The sequence below is a fragment of the Polyodon spathula genome, chromosome 8, assembly GCF_017654505.1.
Source record: "Polyodon spathula isolate WHYD16114869_AA chromosome 8, ASM1765450v1, whole genome shotgun sequence".
In the NCBI taxonomy this organism is placed as follows: domain Eukaryota; kingdom Metazoa; phylum Chordata; class Actinopteri; order Acipenseriformes; family Polyodontidae; genus Polyodon; species Polyodon spathula.
The window spans coordinates 1,531,289-1,543,234 of record NC_054541.1 but is presented as its reverse complement, the minus strand read 5'-3'; the positions used below and the strand labels follow the sequence as shown (position 1 = coordinate 1,543,234).

The window sequence follows — 11,946 nt, the reverse complement described above, 5'->3', positions numbered from 1 at the left end:
AGGATGGGAATTCCGAATAGTTTCCTATTTTAATACACAGGCTGCAACCTTTTTGTATATCGATTACTCGAACTCTGGTCTCTTACACCTTATAAAAGTCAAATGTTTGTGCGCAAGCAGACAGCATAACAGTGTAAGCCGGTAAAGTTTAGCCGGGTTCACAAAGTGTTCAAACAATGTCCAGGACGAGATTTCTTCGCTCTGTACCCTATTTCCTTAGGCACAAGTTTTTTCTTTTGTTTACTGAATTAAAATACACGGAACTCAATGAGCAGCAACGTCACAGCGCGTATCAGATGAATCCAAGTCAAGTTACTTTGTTTATTCAGTAACCTGTGAATAATTCAGAACAAGGATACCCGGTTGTACTTTTAACGGTCAGTGCAAATGTTGCTGTCACTCCATCCATTCACAGAAAGTCGACAGTAGATGTTTTACACTGAACTGCAGTCCAGGGTTAAAAAAATAACTCCTTTCCAGCTCGAGTATCTTGCCTTTTCTTATAGAAACTGCGTTGTTGTGCTTAACATTTAGTATGTCTTTATATTCATCATAACGTTAAGATACCTTTCTAATTTCAATGTTACCCAAGTTTGGATTACCATACTTCCTTTAGCACTTGCTATAAACATGTTTAATGGCTGAAGTAACATATTGAAAGGCTTCGCTTAAGCTTTCTTTTGAGATGTGGGCTCTCTTTGGTTACCATACACAGTTAGAAACATACTGACAATAAAAACCATCATGAAAAAATATATAAACCTATTGGGCCAGATAAAACACTAGCTCAGTAGCCCGAGGGGCCAGTAGCTAAAAATCTAAACTTAGAGAGCCCTGTAGAGACGGTCTCCTTTAAGAAGAAAGGCATGCTGGGATATCAGCAGCTCCCTTGTTAGCTGACAGCAAAAAGGAATGGCGGAGATCTGAGGAAGAGAGTTTGAAGATAGGGCAGCAAACGTTAAAAAGAAGTCTTTGGCAGACTGCAATACTTGTTACCAATAGCCTCTGTAACATTTGTTCGTTTAACTTTGTTATGAAAAGATATTATATTGAGGTACATGTTTTTTAAAACAAATATTTGGTATGTTATACACACAAACATAAATGCATTTTTTGAAATTTAAGTATATTTTAAAAATCTTGGCAAAAACGGTGCATGTCATGAAAAAATATCTGTTATTTGTGACATGTGACTTCAATTAAGATGTGTAAATGTATACTGCTGCGCCCTCTAAATTATTTATATCCCAATAACTTCCTAATTACCTACTCTGTTTGTGTGAATGTCAGATGATACGTCATTACTGCAGTTTGTGTTAAAATGTCCATATTTTAAATTAATACTATAATCCAGTATTTTACGACAATCACCAAAGGTTTTTTTTTTTTTTTTTTTTATATTTATTGCATCTTTGTATAGTGGCTTGATGTGGTAATCTGTTAACTACTTATTCCATATCTGTGTACCATAATTAACTTTCGACTAATATATTGAAACATTTATTTATTATTTATTTATTTCTTTGCTAGGAGTGGAACAAGGAAAAAAAAAACTTTTTACTTATGCAACCCGTTTTTAAAGTTAGAAATACTATTTTTCAATACAACTCACTGTTGTGAAGACACCACTCTTACTCCAATGTATACACCGAATGGAAAATATATATATATATAGATATATATATAATATATATATATATATATATATAATACACACACACACACACACACACACACACACACACACACACACGGCTGTAAACACTGTTTTGTGTTGCCTGCTGTTCAATTAAATCAACCTAATTACATTTTTTTTTCAAACGGTAAAAACCAATCAGAAAATAATAAAAAGTTTTTCATTTTTAATGTTAATTTGTGATGTTAAAGCTGAAAATCATGTTAGAAATCACGTTAAATCCTAATTTCTATAATGCTAATAATACTGAATATGGAATAAATATTGCTTTGCTTAAATGTCCAATGTTATTGCAAATGTTACCCCTTTACAAGAGATTGCTGATGCCCTTAGGAAAAAAAAGTTATACATTATACATTGCACCAGTTGGTGCTGTATCTACTAGGCATGTAGAAGCTTTTTTGGAAAAAAAAATATTTCCAATTTAAGATTGTATGTTTTACTGGGAAATAATTTTATAGCAATTTCTTAAAAGTTTTAATAGTTCTTTAAAAAAATAAAGAACTAATTAAAAGGATTTTGTCTGTTTCTTTTCTTCTTCTTCTTCTTCTTCTTCTTCTTCTTCTTCTTCTTCTTCTTCTTCTTCTTCTTCTTCTTCTATTATTTATTTATTTATTTTTTTGGCCAGGTTCATTAATGTATTAATGTATCTGACACTCCCTCTCGTGAACACCAGAGCATTGAGAACAGTCATCAGAAACTAAAAAAAAGATAAATAAACTATCTTTCATAGCCTGTTTTAAGTGTATCAGGGTATGAATAATTGGAAATCCTATCAGACAGTGACCCTATATGGTGCGAGATTGCTAAGGGTATGACTGCTCTAAGACTTTGTGCTTTACACACACACAGTATTTAGAAAAGAAGAACATATAAAGAGATGTCAACACGTAGCTTGCAAGTAAATGGACAATGAAGATTATAGGAAATTGTTTATCTGTAGTGAAGGGGAGGTAGTCAGTGTTTGGGCTGTATATACTTTTTGCAAACAACACAATTAAAACTCTGCACGCCCCATTAAAACTTGGATCCAGCACTTTGCATTTCAGTTTATTATTACCAAGAAGCCAGTGATCCCTCCTGCCTGACTGCAACGTGTGTCATCAGCGAGGAGATTTACAAGCACAACCAAGCGACGTGTAGTCGTAAAAGAGCACAACACATATATCGAGACGCAAACTGAAGCGTGAAAAACTGTCTGGTTAACATTTAACGCATGAAAAATACAAATAATGTTAGTACTACTGTAGGCATCAGTCCAGGGGCCTGGTTGCAGTTAATAGTAACCACGCTGCTGACTCCTGTCTTAGAGAGAATGTGGCTGCTTGCTGATGCCAAATATCATTTAGAAGTATTCTACTCCTGTATGTTGCAGTGGAATCAGAGACTGAGGAAAATAATGTACTGCAACTTTTATTTGTATTTAAAATATAAGCTATAAATACTGACATGTCTGGAACAGAGCTCTCTTTCACCACTTACGGTACACTCTGCTTTACCCCGTGTTCAGATTCCATAACATTAATAACACTTTTGTACATTGTGGAATCTCTGCTCTGTACCGACCTGTGAATCTGCAGTTTTGCTGCAGTTTCATAACCTTTCTCAAATAACACGTTATGTTGTGGTAATTCAAAGTGTGTACCTTACTAGCCAGGGGTCATATTTTACTGCAGCTGTTTGTGTTTCATTGACTGCTCTGTGGGCTGGATACTCAGCGTTTAGTTATTATTTTTATTTTCAATGATCACTCACAGATCCGATGTATTAATCTCTGCATGTAGTTATATAATTATACGGTTCTTGGCAAACCAGCTGTGTTTCGTCTAATGTTTCATAATATATCTGTACTGCTTGTGGCATTTCCATTTATCCACGCGATTTCTTAGAAACCGAAGTTCTTAATCTGGTCAGCCTGAGTAAATTTCCACGCCCAAATACCAGGATTACCTTCCTGTACTGCACCCCTCGCTTGTGTAACAGTATAAAGCTAACAGTTTAGTTTCACATTTTATTCGGCTCTGCACACCCGGACTCCGCTGACATCCTCCTTCCAGCTCCTGCTTTTACAGCACAGGTTAGAAATCTGTTGGCTTTAACCAACCTAAACTTTGTAATGTTCATTTAAAGCTCTGTAATAATGAATTGTAATGTACTGCAGACGGACAGTTCGCTTTGATTGGTAGCTAATTAAAAGATGTGACTGTGGATCTGTGGGTTCAGAAAGTTAGAGGAAAGTGGACTGAGTTTCTTTGTTAAAAAAACAAAAAAACAAACAAAACACATCGAATGCATAACGAGTGCCAGTGAATTTAAGCTCCAGGTTTGGTTTGCTGTGTTCTGCTACTGCTCTCAATTATAACTATTGTCTGTATCTTGTACTTGATTTTACTCCCGTATTCACGGTTTTTGGTAACTGCTCTTATCTGAAATGGTTCTTATCCATTCATTGTATTCACTTCTTGCTCTCAATGGAATTCGCTCTTATGAGCACATCCTGTTACTATAGGTTTAACTGCGCGCAGTCGAAATCGCTTTCATAAGAACACGACCAATGTCTCAAACAAAACAGATCTGCGACTGCAGCAGGATAGCCTACTTATTATCAGCATAGTTTTGTTTAAACTAGTTGTAACAGTATCCCAATTCTCTTAGGTAAGTGAAGAAATCTTTTTATTTTTCTTTTTTTTTAAAACTCCACGTGTGTAATAACACAGTGTAACATTTTTTTTTATTATTATTTGTTCCTGGGTAATAAGTGTTATTTCCTAATTGCTTATGCCTCAAAAGTATAGAAAATGGCTACTATTCCTCACAAACTTTGCTTTTGTGACCAGGACAGTGATATTTCAAAATATCACTATTTCCAATGGGAAAACTGGCAGATGTGTGTCTTTTCGTTCACATAAAGTCAGAAAAAAACAACATAATAATCCAAATTAACATGTATTTATACTAAAGTAATACAAAAATGACTACAAAAGATTTAGAAGTGAGTAGTTTTTCGAGATTTACGATTATACTGTAAATGCACAGTATAATCCTAAATCTCGAAAAACTATTCACTTCTAAATCTTTTGTAGTTTTGTTGGTTTTATTTTTGTGAATTACGATAATTTAAGTGACTTACATTAGTCTTTCTTCATTTTAGCCTTTATTTGATAACCTGCATGATGTTCTGTATACCGTGATATTAAGGTTACCACTGTATTTTTTAATGGTTATCATATTGTGCAAATTTTATACTGTCCCATCCCTAGCCAGCGCAAGCCGGATCATCACTGAACCAATAGTCACAGAAATAAACCTGTTTATCACCCACCACGAGTAGACTGCACACACCCTGGACTGGTGACCGTGGCCAGTATTATTGTGGGGCAGATCATTTGTGTTTATTATTTGGACTGTAACCCTGTTTGTCACCTCTGTGCATTACACATCATTGTGTATTGTCGGGTTTATTAATTGATCGCCAGATCTGGGATTATGAATAAAACACCTTCTGTACCGGATTACAAATAGTCTGTGATTATTCCTGCACTGCATCACCGCTACACCTGTTCACAATCAGCAGCCGCTTTGCCACAGTTCTTCAATACATTTTACATATTGTACCTATTTTATAATTAGTATTACTGTATTTAAATATACAATTGATCTGTTCCAGCAAAAACAAACGTTCTATATAGTTGAACGAGAGTGGCCTCTGCTGTGCTGCCTGGCCTGGCCAGTGTAAGCGACTGTGCTGCTTGCTCTTACTGTCCTGTACAGATGCATTGCAGCATGTCTACGGTTCACTGGCATCAGAAGAAACATTTTGGATACTAAAATGTGTATTGTGTTCGGTTGTAAATACACAGCATGTATAAAGTTAGTACGTTTGAAGTTTGCAATGTTAAATGCCTCAATGATGACTGTTGCGATTTATAACCATTAGAAAGATCAACAGAACCCCTTGGAGAACATAAGATTATTTAGTTACCTTATTAGTTCATTTCTGGTGTTTTAATGCACTGTGGTGTAACATTTGTTAGACAGGCTTTTTCACTGTTGCTCTGAATTGTATTTCTCGCATTATTTTCTCTTGAATATAGGTGTGAAATATGGGCTTTATATTATTATTTTCACTTAAATACAGGTATAAAATATGGGGGTTCATATAATATATATATATATATATATATATATATATATATATATATATATATATATATATATATATATAGCTCTATAATATACAAAATCTAAAATTTTCAATATAAAGGTTATGAAGCCATTTGATGCCAAAACAAAATATGGGGCTTCCCTAAATATCAATCGTACTTTAGTTTTACAGTGGAACCTTTAGCCTCAATTTTACACTTGTAATTAAAAAAAAAATTACACATACCTAACCATGATGTGGTACCCAGCACCTTGGTCAGTTCAGTTTACCAGCACTTGCTATATTAAAAAAAAAAAAACCTACAAAATGTAGTAGTTAAGTCAGTTACTTTTTTGCATGTAACTTGTTCATCATAAGAAATCCAAAAGTTATAATCCAACCTGTGTCTAAAAGCAAACGGTAGCTTTTTTTTAATTTACTTCTCCCAATGTAAAATGCACATGCCCCCCAGTGTAGCATAACCAGAACAGCGTTTTTCCCAATGTATATTGAATACAGTGCTTTATGTCCACCTGTGTTTGTGATACTATGAATAGTGAGTCTCTACACTACAGTTTTAGGCTCCAGTATAAATAAGAAGGTGAAAACTGAAAGGTTAAACACTTCTTACTGGTAGGCAAAAGTAAACAGTGTGCTACAGGTATTAATTTATTTCACTACTGTATAGGTCTACTGTACAGATGTATTGGACAATGTTATTTCAGCGCAATTATTTATACAGTTAATATATATTTTGTTTTATTTATTAATTTATGTGTATTTTAATTTTTTTTTTAAATCAGACTACTCATGTCTCCAGACATGTCTGGTTTAGCAAGGGACTACAGATTATGAAAACCTTTTTGATAGAAACACATTTCTGATTTGGGGGTGAAGGTGGGGGGGCCCACTGGAGGTCTATTGCCCGCAACCCACAGAAACCTGACACCGGCCCTGTACCATGTGAAATATTTCTGAGGGCACCACTGCTTACGATCTAAAGTTGTAATGAAACAATTCAATCATGATTTCATAATATTTCATCAACCGTATACAACAGAACATATCAACAATATATATGCATGTTAACATTGTGTGCAAAAGCATGTATGTTCAATGAAAGTGTCACTCATATCAACTACATTTTTTTCACATTGAAAATGTGTTTGTTACACAATTATTATTATTTTTTTTTAAGTTTGCAATATAAACCCTGTGTGGGAATCGAACCCGAGACATGCTTCTAATGCAGGTTGCAGTGCAGGCGCGGTAGATTTGACACCACGAAGTAGTATGCAAGTTTGCAAGTAGTACAGCATGAAAAGTTACAGTTTTTATAACAAGTAACAAGATGATCAAGATTTACTAAATATTGATTATGTATTATCCTGATTGTATTGAAAGTTTTCATCCAATTTTGCAAACTATCATAAGCAGCTTGACCTGTTCCTTTAGTACATTGTAACGTGTTCATGTTTAGGGAGTAGTACTCACTAGGGTTGCCACCTTTTCCACAGACCAAACCCAGGCATGATTTCCATTACATGAGAGTAGATGTTAAAACTTCATGCTGATTTAAACTCGTCTCTCGCCAAGATAAGCACTGAAGGAACCACATAGGATAACAGGATCAACCAACAGTCATTTGGGTGCGGTTTTACGATGTTTAGTGAGGAATTTGTGAAAGGAGGGGGGGAAGGGCAGAATGTTTCAGTACACCATTAGGTTGGGTCAGATGTCCAGGGGCAGTGGGGGATGGGAGAAGAAGGGCAATGCCTGCTTGCTTACTAGATCTAAAATTCCAGGCTGAAGTGAACATAACAGCCGCAACGGAGGGGGCAATTATGCCCCACAGCTTTTTCCTCCATTGGTTGAGTATATAGGTTTAGGGGGTAGGGATGGATGAATTGTCTGCTGCATGCCAAATCCTGATAGGAGCAGGGGATTTTATTTAGAAACTATATAACCCATGTATGTGCTTTACCCCGGCAGAATACACTAGTTACTGATGAAATGACTGTTATTCTCCGGAGCGCTCTGTATTTTGATGACCACTGCAATAAACCTTTGATGCAACAATCTGTGTGATTGATTGTCTCTGATCATCGCTGCACTTCATTTTGCAACCCTACAAATTGGCGTTGTCGGCAGGATTCCAGGATGTTCGTTGCGCTTCTGTTGGTGTGCGGACTCGTGATTAGATGTCTGGGGTAAGCGATACCATTTGAGTGCGTAACGGGTGAACTGGAATCCAAAAACCAGCGGGTTATGAAGTTGCAGAGGTGTAATGAGTAAAAAGGCATTGAGTGTGTTCATCTGGTTGTGACTAGAACATAAGAACATAAGAAAGTTCTACAAACGAGAGGTTGTTAGTAGCTTACTGATCCCAAAATCTCATCAAGCAGCTTCTTGAAGGATCCCAGGGTGTCAGCTTCAACAACATTACTGGGGAGTTGATTCCATACCCTCACAATTCTCTGTGTAAAAAAGTGCCTCCTATTTTCTGTTCTGAATGCCCCTTTGTCTAATCTCCATTTGTGACCCCTGGTCCTTGTTTCTTTTTTCAGGCTGAAAAAGTCCCTTGGGTCGACACTGTCAATACCTTTTAGAATTTTGAATGATGGAATTAGGTTGTTCGACTGAACAGATTCAATTCTTTTAGCCTGTCTGCATATGACATGCCTTTTAAGCCCGGAATAATTCTGGTCGCTCTTCTTTGCACTCTTTCTAGAGCAGCAATATCTTTTTTATAGTGAGGTGACCAGAACTGCACACAATATTCAAGATGAGGTCTTACTAGTGCATTGTACAGTTTTAACATTACTTCCCTTGATTTAAATTCAACACTTTTCACAATGTATCCGAGCATCTTGTTAGCCTTTTTTATAGCTTCCCCACATTGTCTAGATGAAAACATTTCTGGGTCAACAAAAACTCCTAGGTCTTTTTCATAGATTCCTTCTCCAATTTCAGTATCTCCCATATGATATTTATAATGTACATTTTTATTTCCTGCGTGCAGTACCTTACACTTTTCTCTATTAAATGTCATTTGCCATGTGTTTGCCCAGTTCTGAATCTTGTCTAGATCATTTTGAATGACCTTTGCTGCTGCAACAGTGTTTGCCACTCCTCCTACTTTTGTGTCGTCTGCAAATTTAACAAGTTTGCTTACTATACCAGAATCTAAATCATTAATGTAGACTAGGAATAGCAGAGGACCTAATACTGATCCCTGTGGTACACCACTGGTTACCACACTCCATTCTGAGGTTTTTCCTCTAATCAGTACTTTCTGTTTTCTACATGTTAACCACTCCCTAATCCATGTACACGTGTTTCCTTGAATCCCAACTGCGTTCAGTTTGAGAATTAATCTTTTGTGCGGGACTTTGTCAAAAGCTTTCTGGAAATCTAAATAAACCATGTCATATGCTTTGCAATTATCCATTATCGATGTTGCATCCTCAAAAAAATCAAGCAAGTTAGTTAGACACGATCTCCCTTTCCTAAAACCATGTTGACTGTCTCCCAGTACCCTGTTACCATATAGGTAATTTTTCATTTTGGATCTTATTATAGTTTCCATAAGTTTGCATATAATAGAAGTCAGGCTTACTGGTCTGTAGTTACCTGGTTCAGTTTTGTTTCCCTTTTTGTGGATCGGTATTACGTTTGCAATTTTCCAGTCTGTCGGTACCACCCCTGTGTCAAGAGACTGCTGCATGATCTTGGTTAGCGGTTTGTAAATTACTTCTTTCATTTCTTTGAGTACTACTGGGAGGATCTCATCCGGCCCAGGGGATTTGTTTATTTTAAGAGCTCCTAGTCCCTTTAACACTTCTGCCTCAGTTATGCTAAAGTTATTTAAAACTGGATAGGAACTGGATGACATGTGGGGCATGTTGTCAGTATCTTCCTTTGTAAAAACTTGTGAAAAGTAATCATTTAATATATTTGCTATTTTTTTTTCTTCATCTACGATTTTGCCATTTGTATCTCTTAAACATTTAATCTCCTCTGGTGAGACCTATAGCACTTATAAGTAATCTTACTTTTTCAGTTGACAAAACCATTACATCAATGGGTGAGCAAAACCCAGACAAAGCTCTACCAAAAATCAATCACATTTGCTAAGCCAGGACTTCGTGGCGCAACAGCAGGCGTGTTTAACCGCAGAAGCGGATGTCCTCCAAGTGGTGAAAATTGATCCCTGCTGGGTACTTGGCAGCTGGCCTTGATTTATACAGTGCATATGATTATCTGGTGCCTCCAGGAAGTCAAGGCCTCATTTTGACAGATATACAAATAAAAGTACCACCTGGGTGTTATGCCAGGTTTGCCCCTCGTTCCGGCTTAGCAGTTAAGCATGGCATATGCATAGGGGCCGGCGTAGTGGATGCCGACTATACCGGAAATGTAGGTATCCTGGTCCAAAATACTGGGGCCGAGCCCTTTGAAATAAGAGCCGGCGATCGGGTAGCTCAGCTTGTATGTGAACGCATTTGCTACCCACAGGTCAAGGAGCTCTCAGGCCTCCCCTCGATGGACAGAGGAGCGATAGGATAGGGATTCTCTGGAACAAAGGCATAATCGTGAAATGTTTTGTGTCGAATGTATAACCATAAAGTGTTTTGTCTTGACTCATTAGATCAATCCCCGGGGACAACGCATGCAATCAGGAGGAAAAACAGGTCGTGCCTCCATACCTAGGGGCAGAACGACCTTATCCCCTTCACCAATACTGTAATGAGGTCTTTACACCCGCAATGACACCTCCCCTGTCCCCAGACCTTCACCCCTTCACCACATGGGCTCATAGAGGTGGGGGAACCATTAGGATTCATTGAGGAGGTGGTCTGGCACCGAGTCACAGTGCATTGTGATTACTCTTTAGAATCGTCACAGACCCATTGTTCTGATTTCTTATCTCTAACTAAGATATTCACAGACCAAATGAAACATGCACTCACCCGATACATAAAACAGAGTACTTACCAGTCCACTGATATCCCTAAACAGCGCAAGCGAGAAATCCTATCTGAAGTGGCAGGTTGGTTTGGGGCAGCTCATGAATAATGTGAATGCTGAGTTTCAGAAACAGCAGAATGATGGTACAAACTGGTATAATGCTCAAAGCTTTATCAATACAGCTACAGGGGTACATTATAGTGCTGTTGCTATTAAATTAGTGGTGAAAGCTTTTAAGGACTTAATTACGGCCATAATGACAGATGTAACTGTTACACAACATGAAGAGAGATGTTATAGAATGGGGACCCTCATGATGGCAAACGTTAATCGTGATATAACGGATCTATTAAATAATAGGCTCCCTATCTCACACACATCATCTTTACAGAATAAAAAAATGAGGCCTCGGAATTGAATGGGCGGCTGACATATGGGACGCTGTACTCGCCCGCCCGAATCGAGACTCCAGACATACATTATCAAATTATGATCCTTTCGGGGAAACCGATGCAATGCCAGGCATTGTGTCGGGTGCAAGCGTTGGCGATGCCAAAGGGAAACCATGTCTATACCCTTAATAATATAGAATGGGTAGCTAATGGTAGTCTGTTTAATATTGAATGTTGTTTTCAAGTCAAAAGAATTGTTGTATGTACTTGTAATGCTCGTATGAATTCAACTAACCTATCATTGAGGGCGGTAGTACGCCTATCATGGGAGTTTGAGCAAATTGCGCAGCTAAACCAAACCCACTGGTGTGTGACATCCGATCGGCGTCACCTATCAATGGGTACCCGGCTCTGTGCTACTAATATTAGTTATTGCTCATATGTAAATTATACTGTGACTTTAGGCAGCCATGTTATACATCCCTCACCCCCTCAGCTGATTAAGTATCAGGGCCAGCAAGCTCAAGCATGTTTGCACACAATAGACCATAAACCCTCATATCAAACAATCAAGAAAATAACCGAGGCTCTAACTGAAATTCAGCATGAAGCAGTGTTAGCTGAGGTACATGCTAATATGGCTACTGATTTGGCTAAAATAAGTCTGTCCCGGACATCTGGTAAAGATTGAGAGTTTGGTAAAGGTGGACCTGACTGGTTTGGGTGGTGAAACATCTCGGGTA

At 37.5% G+C, this 11,946-nt stretch overlaps 1 protein-coding gene across 1 annotated transcript in view; it reads left to right on the top strand.

The window, feature by feature from the left end:
• Positions 1-3,709: 3,709 nt before the first annotated feature.
• LOC121319186 overlaps positions 3,710-11,946 on the top strand; it is a 28,278-nt gene continuing 20,041 nt past the window's right edge. The window contains exon 1 of the mRNA XM_041256373.1: positions 3,710-3,773. The gene's annotated coding sequence lies outside the window, so the exon portion shown is untranslated. The remainder of the gene's footprint in view (positions 3,774-11,946) is intronic.